General features: G+C 42.2%; 1 pseudogene; it reads right to left on the minus strand.

Annotated features, from left to right (window-relative positions):
• Positions 1 to 2586: 2586 nt before the first annotated feature.
• LOC110311325 (large ribosomal subunit protein eL13 pseudogene) lies at positions 2587 to 7114 on the minus strand (annotated as a pseudogene).
• Between the last annotated feature and the right edge of the window lie 563 nt (positions 7115 to 7677).

Consider the following 7677-nt stretch of genomic DNA (forward strand, 5'->3'; position numbering starts at 1 on the left):
CAGAATCAGGTTTGATGAGAATTGAGGAGAGACTGAAGGATTCTCTCTCTCTCTCTCTCTCTCTCTCTCTCTCTCTCTCTCTCTCTCTCTCTCTCTCTCTCTCTCTCTCTCTCTCTCTCTCTCTCTCGGTTTCTCAAGACAAGATTTCTGTTTTAGCTCTAGCTGTCCTAGAACTCACTCAGAGATCTACCTGCCTCTGCCTCCCAGAGCGCTGGGATTAAAGGCCTGCGCCACCACTGCCTGGCAGTTTTCAAGTCCTAAGCAAAAGGTAAGGACTTGAAAAGGGAATACAATTTTGTTGTTGTTTCACAGTAGTGGAGTAAGATAACGTTATGCCTTCTTGCAAGTATTCCTGTCTTCACTCCCCATGTCCCACCCTCAATCTCCCCAAGGTTGGGCAGTTTTTTATCCAGCTAGTGTTGTGCTCCTGCTTTCCTTTAGCAAAGGGATTCCGAAACAGAGATCGCAGACAGTCTTAAGTTGTGAAGAGAAATCACACGGTCACGGCTGCTGTACCACATATCCTTTTCTAATATGTAGAAAATGCAAACGACTCAGAAGAAAGCCATTCTTCTTCTCTGTGAACTTTTGTGGTGCGTTGCATTTCTTCTGTGTAAAATGTTGGGAGAGCAGTCATATTTTGAATGCCATGAATTGGGAATCATTTTCTTCACCTACAAAGGTCACTTCCATCTTGGCCATACCTTCTAATTGTCTATATGAATTGCGAGTAAGGGCATATACATTTTTCAGAATGATTAAGGATATACTCATGCTTTAGGCACAGTGACTCAGCTTTTCCATTTTCAGTAAATGCCATTGTTATTGAACCTTGCTCTGCCTTTCCGGAGGCCAGATAATGCTTTCATCTCATTTCCAGTTCAACATGCAAAGCGACCAAAGGGGCTGAGTTCATTTGAGCAGCAGTCCTATCCTGTCCTGTACAGAAGATCCTGATTTGCTCTAGACCTTCCCCAATCTTTAGCTGTCAGTCCTTCTTCTCCCTCTTCCTTGATGGTCACTGCTTCTATTTTGGTCCTAGTGATCAAACTCGGAGCTTTGTGTTGCTAGGTGTGGTCTTTTGAATGGAAAATGTTCTCCCATAGACTTGGGTATTTGGTTGAACATCTGCTCTCCAATTGGTGGCAATGTTTGGGGAGGCTAATGGTGAGCTGCAACCTTGATGCAGGAAACTCTTCACTAGGAGATGGACTTTGAGAGTTTAAAGCCTCAAGCTACTTCCGGTTTGCTCTGTCTGCTCCGGCCTGCAGTGAAACATCCCTGTTCATGTGGTTATGCTTACAGTTTGCAGCCTTTTCTCCCCATCCTCATGGACCCTTATCCCTCTGTAACGCAAAGCCACAATAAATACCTTTTAAAAGAAGTTTGCGACAGAAAACTAATACACCAGGACAAAGTGTTCTACCACCAATCTACACTCTGAGCCCAGTCCTTTAATGAGGGGGTCCATGTGACACAGCACAAATTCCAAGTTGAGAGGTCAGTATCATTACTACATTTCAATGATGAAATTAATTGTCTACCTAGTCCTATAGCTCAGCTAGTGCTTAGGGAGTCAGAATGAAAAGCCAGGGCCATACTTCTCCAAGTCTGTCTACTTTCTTTTAATAGATTTATAACTTATATAAGTGTTATAAATTCATGCCTTATAAGTTTGGGGTTTACTAAGTAATTTATTTTTAAATCTTTATTTTCTCATTCTCTCTCTCTCTCTCTCTCTCTCTCTCTCTCTCTCTCTCTCTCTCTCTCTCTCTCAAATATAACTCCCAAATGTAGCACTGGATTATTAAAGCGATGAGTGATGCCGGGCGGTGGTGGCACACGCCTTTAATCCCAGCACTTGGGAGGCAGAGGCAGGTGGATTTCTGAGTTCGAGGCCAGCCTGGTCTACAAAGTGAGTTCCAGGACAGCCAGAGCTATACAGAGAAACCCTGTCTCGGGAAAAAAAAAAAAAAAAAGCGATGAGTGAGGATATTAGTAACTTAAACAGCACAAAGTGAAACAATCCTTCTTCGTTCACAGTCATGAAAATTAAGCTAAAGTATTTTTGTTCTCCTCCCCAGGTGTTAGGGAAGTGGTTTATATCCTTACCTTCCTTTTAGAACCAACCCCACTCACCACAGGCTAGAGGGATATGGGTGTCAGGTGGGAGAGGGGAGGGCTAGACATGGCGAAGAGGTGGTGTATTGGGTAACTAGGAGAGCTTTTGGAATGTATCCCAAAATGGGCTGAGAAAGTATGTCTTAGTGGGCTTGCAACTGTTTAGGGATTTTGCAACCTAGTGCCCTTCCTAGTTTCTTTCTTTGTTTCTTTGTTCCTTCCTTCCTTCCTTCCTTCCTTCCTTCCTTCCTTCCTTCCTTCCTTCCTTCCTTCCTTCCTTCCTTTCCTTCCTTCCTTCCTTCCTTCCTTCCTTCCTTCCTTCCTTCCTTCCTTCCTTCCTTCCTTCCTTCCTTCTCTCTCTCTCTCTCTTTCTTTTTCTTTCTGGAAAATTTTTTGCAACTCTCCAACCGCATATTACTTTTTCTTTTCAACATCTTGCTCTGCAGCTTCCGTCGCCCTTTTTGCTCAGATACCAAAGAGCTGGGCATTGGCATCGGCCATTCAGAGACTGGCAAAAGCCTTAGAGTTCTTCTCTTCGTTGATGATTCTGGCCTTTTCCTTTTTGTATACATTCCGGATGGGCATCACGGGTCCTTGTCAGCTGGGTGGCCAATTTCAGATCTTCAACTGTCTTCCTTCTTAGGAGCAGAAGGCTTCCTCAGGAACAGTATGAGCTTGGAACTGTACTCCTTCAGGCGCTGCACGTTGGACTGCAGTGATTCAGTGGATTCGTTTTGCCTCCTTGGGTCTACAGAGATGCCAGTGGTCTGAGCCATTTTCTTGTGGATCCCAGCCACCCTGAGTTCCTCCAGGCTGAAGCCCCTGCCAGCCCGGACCTTGGTGTGGTATCTAACTGTAGAGCACCTCAGGATGGGCCTGATGGGGCCAGACGAGGGACGAGGGGCCTTGTATCTGTGCATTTTGCATGCCGGCTGGTTGAACCAAGTGTCCACTCACTGCTGCCAATCCCTGTGGAAGTGGGGTTTCAGGATCATGCCATTCCAACTGGCGCCATGTCTGTTTCTATGTAGGAGAACGGCGGAGCGGAAAGGGCCGGGCAATGCAAAGCACCCTGGGGTTGTAGGGAGTCAGCACTTTAATTTCTGGGTGAGTGTGGGAGATGTGAATGCGGTGATGCCATCGATGACAGCAGTGTCTCTGACAGCAACATTTGCTCTAAGTGAGTTTCTAGTTCACTTGAGAATTTGAGGAATTACTCCCATCTTATTTTTCCCCTTTTCTTGGACTTACCTTTGACACTAAAGTTGTTTTTTTTTTTTTTTATGTTTTCTTTAGAACAAAGGGGCTACAATTGTCATTTGCTTGGGGACCCCAGACTAAAGCACAAGAAGAAGTGCAGCGTTTATTTACATATATTCCTGGGTAGTTCATAGAATATCCTATTGGCAAAAGGAGTTTGTTTTGCTCTGTGAGTCATCAAATCAAGAGTGTTTTATAGCTGGGCGTTGTGAGGAACTACATTTAGCTAAACTTCCTGAGAAGTGTCAAGAAGAATGGTTGCTTTTATGGGCTAGATACTCAGGGGCAACTACTGGAAATGCTGATGATTTTATGATGGTCAGAGTAAGCTTGATCAAAAATTATGAAAACCAGGATGTTTGCCTGACCTCAGCAAATTGAGTAGCAGTGTAGCTTTAGTTCACTTCAATAGATCTGAATATCCACCATGACTTTGTAGCCACATGATGGCTGCAAGCAAAACTCTAAGCATTTTGTTTTGTTTGTCTTTGACTGGGCTTACAAGTTTGCCCTTCCTTCTTCTGTCAATCATTTCTTGTTTCCCCTAACAGATGTTTAATATGTGACTTTATATATGATGGCTTGAAGTCCGATGTTCAGAGTCTCTGTCCTGTAGTTTATCAGCACAAATAGGGAGAGAATTTTACAACTTCCTACTTGGAGTTTTGCCATTTGTGAAGTCTGAATGGCAAAGGCTACCTCCAACATTGTGTTAGAGACAGCAGCTAAAACCCATGGCATATCCCACAAAGCCAGACATTCCACAATGACGCAGCTATCTGTGGTTTCGGATTCAGAACACATCACTATTGTATTACTTAGGGTTCTCTAGAGTCACAGAACTTATGGATAGTCTCTATATAGTAAAGGAATTTATTGATGACTTAGGGAAATTGCAATGCTAGAGTGGATATATTGCGTAAAACCTAATCTCCCACAGTGGAAAGGTCCAGAAGATATGTCCTTCACCAGCTCTATAAGACGCAAACTGGTGAGAGGGGTACCAGCACATTTAAGGGTTTTGTTCTTTCCCTTTTTCTTGTGCCAGATCTTAGCATTGGAGATGCTTCTGCTCAATTAGATGAATTAAATTCAATGGGTTTAATTGGATTCTGAGGTAACAAGGGCCAGGTGGCAGCATTGAATCGCCAGAGACAAGGTGAACCTAGTTATTATAATAGACAGTGTAGAAAATGCAATGTTTATAATAACATACCCAGTAATGGTCAGCACAGGAGAGGTGAAATTTATAATGGCATGACTCGCTTGGACCTTTGATACTGGTTAATCAATCATGGTGTTTCCAGGAACGAAATACATAGGAAGCCTACTGCATATTTGTTTTATCTGTATAAGCAGAAAAACTCTCAAACAAATGAAAGGAAGGCTACATTAGATCGTGGTAAACAGCCAGTGAATCAATATCCAGATTTGAGCCAGTCTGCAGTCCAATTTCCAACAATGGTTCAGTAGTAGCTGTAAATGGAAGTCCAAGGATCTAGTAGTTACTCAGTCCCTCACAGCAAGCAGGCGAGGGAGCAAGAGCGAGCCTCCCTTCTTCCAATGTCCTTATATTGTTTCCAGCAGAAGGTGTAGCCCAGATTAAAGGTGTGTTCCACCACACCTTTAATCCCAGATGAAAGGTGTAGCCCAGATTAAAGGTGTGTTCCACCATACCTTTAATCCCAGATGACCTTGAATTTGGAGATTTAATCTTCTGGAATCCATAGCCACTATGTCTCAAGATCTCTATACCAAGATCCAGGTCAGAAACTTCTATCTCCAAGCCTCCAGATAAGGGTTACTGGTGAGCCTTCCAATTCTAGATTGTAGTTCATTCCAAATATAGTCAAGTTGACAACCAGGAATAGCCACTACAACTATTTAAAAATTTCAAGCATTTATTATGAAACACATGCTTAGGAGAAACTATTAAGTATATCAGAGATTGTAAAATCTGATCTAAAATCTTGGGGCCTAAGTATTGTCATAATCTGCATGTGTTTTAGGGAACACGGGGACAGCCACCCAGCAAGCAGTGAGGTGACAATCTACTATGTTATGGAGGGGTGTGCATGTGTGTGTGTGTAGCATGCATAAACTCTGGGTGTGGTGGTTCAAGCCTGTAATGCCAGCAGTCAGCAGGATCAAGTGTTCAAGGTTAGCCCACACCAAATAGCAACTTTGAGGTCAAGCTAGGTTGCATACAACCCAAGAACAACAAAGAAGGCTAGGTGGAGGCTCTGTCTCCTGAAAGTTTGAGTTGTTCTGGGAAACTTGTAAACTGACTTCCATGGGTCTTGGTTGTATTTTTAAAGCCATTTAAACAATATTTTCTGTTGCCTGAAGCTGAATGTATCCTGACTAATTTGAAAAACATAGTTACTTTTAAATTTACTTTCTTACTTGTTTGTTGGTTTATTTGTTTGCTTGAGACAGAGTTTTTCTGTATATCCCTGGCTGTCCTGGAACTCACTCTATAGACCAGGCTGGCCTTGAACCACCTGCTTCTGTCTTGCAAGTGTTAGGACTAAAGGCATGCACCACCACTGCCTGGCTAAATTTCATTAATTTTCTTCTCAAGCTTCCTACTTTTCCAATCAGTAAATTGGAAAAATAAATTAAAAATTAAGCTATTGAATCCTACCTAGCACAATAAATAATATGATTTGACCCTAATGAGTAGTTTCCAGGAATGACTGCATAATTATTTTTTCGTTTCTTTTCACACTTTCTAACCCCACACCAGCTACTTGACATTTCCTGTGAAAGGCTTGTACCTGGAAAATGATTTATCCATGTGTCAGACACAGTGATTGCTGCCATTAAAATTAGTAAGGTGCATGCAGTTGCCTTTTGATCACTCAGTTTGGATGAAATTTGTTGACTATGGCACAAAAATGTTACACCACAATAATGGGTGGTTTTTGTTTTCTTTGGCTCAGTATCATAACCTTTCATTGGTCTGTCTCCTATATTTATGAACACAGTTAAACCAACAGCCATAACCAGTCTGTGAATCGTTTTCTTAGCAAAGGCATTATTAACCATAAAGGTCACTTATGCTAAGGTTCTTTATGACCTCTGAGTGATTTCTTTCTCATTTGCCTGAACAGCAAAAAGATCTTTGTAGCTATTGACCAAATGCTTGTTTTCCTTGATCAGAAAATGATGACACAAGAAATTATGAGCTATGGGCTAAGATACAGAGAAGTTTGTTCATGGAGTCAAAGATGCCCAACGATGGTGTGGGAGCTATACTACAACCCATGTGACTACCAACCCCAAACTCTTATAAGTTGACTACCGAAGACATTGAAAATCTCATAGCAGCCACTTTTTTCTATTTAACCTTTTTGGTATTTGGAAATTTTTTTCTTTTTTCTTTCTTCTTCTTCTTCTGTATTATTCTGAGACACTGTCTCTCTATGACAGGTCTTGGATGACCTGGAACTCACTATGTAGATCAGGTTAGCCTCACAGAGTCCATTTAGTGTTGCTTACATGTAAATGATTTCAAGGCTGACCACTTGGTATTGGATAACTGATTGGGGCTCATCCCTGAGGAAGATGACTTCTCTCTCAGCACTCCCTGCTTTCTCCCATGGGTTCAGGGAATGAAACTTGGGTCCTCATGTTTACAGGGCAAGCATTTGGCTGCACGAGCTCTCTCCAAGCCCTGCCACTCTACCACCATCTTACCCTTTTCTAAATTCGTTGGCTTAGCCTTCATATCGTCTCCATCTTTCTCTCTTTCCCACTCCTACCTTCTTTAACCTCTTCTGGCTTTTTTCCTCATCGTTTTCTCTAAAGAATTATTTACTGATGTAAAGATTTATGTCAGCATGGCACACTACATGCTGATTGCAAATACACATGCTCTATGGGATAGCTAGATGAAGCTAATCATCATGGATTGCCTTACAGACCTTTGTTTTAGGTGATGAGAATCACCTAAACCTATTGGTCTTCTTGATGTTTACTACAGACTGGTGTTCAGGGTGGTAAAGCTTGTTAGTAGATGTCTTGACCTTACTCCTCCAGTATAACTCAAAGCCTGCATGCTTTGATTTTCTTCCCCCCAGTCTCCATCTTTCCTCAGCCCCAGCAACCACCATTCTGTTCTCAGTTTCTTTGAGCTTGGATTTTCAAAATTTCACATTCAAGCAAGGCCATTTGGTGCAAAGTCTTCCCTGAATGGATTATTTTGCCTAACATAAGGTCCTTCACATTTATTCAGGCCGCCAAGGTGCTTACCCTTTTCCTTTTTGAGTAGTCTCTTGTTTATTTCTTTTT

Source organism: Mus caroli, unplaced genomic scaffold (assembly GCF_978045245.1).
Source record: "Mus caroli unplaced genomic scaffold, Mus_caroli_1 scaffold_17, whole genome shotgun sequence".
In the NCBI taxonomy this organism is placed as follows: Eukaryota; Metazoa; Chordata; class Mammalia; order Rodentia; family Muridae; genus Mus; species Mus caroli.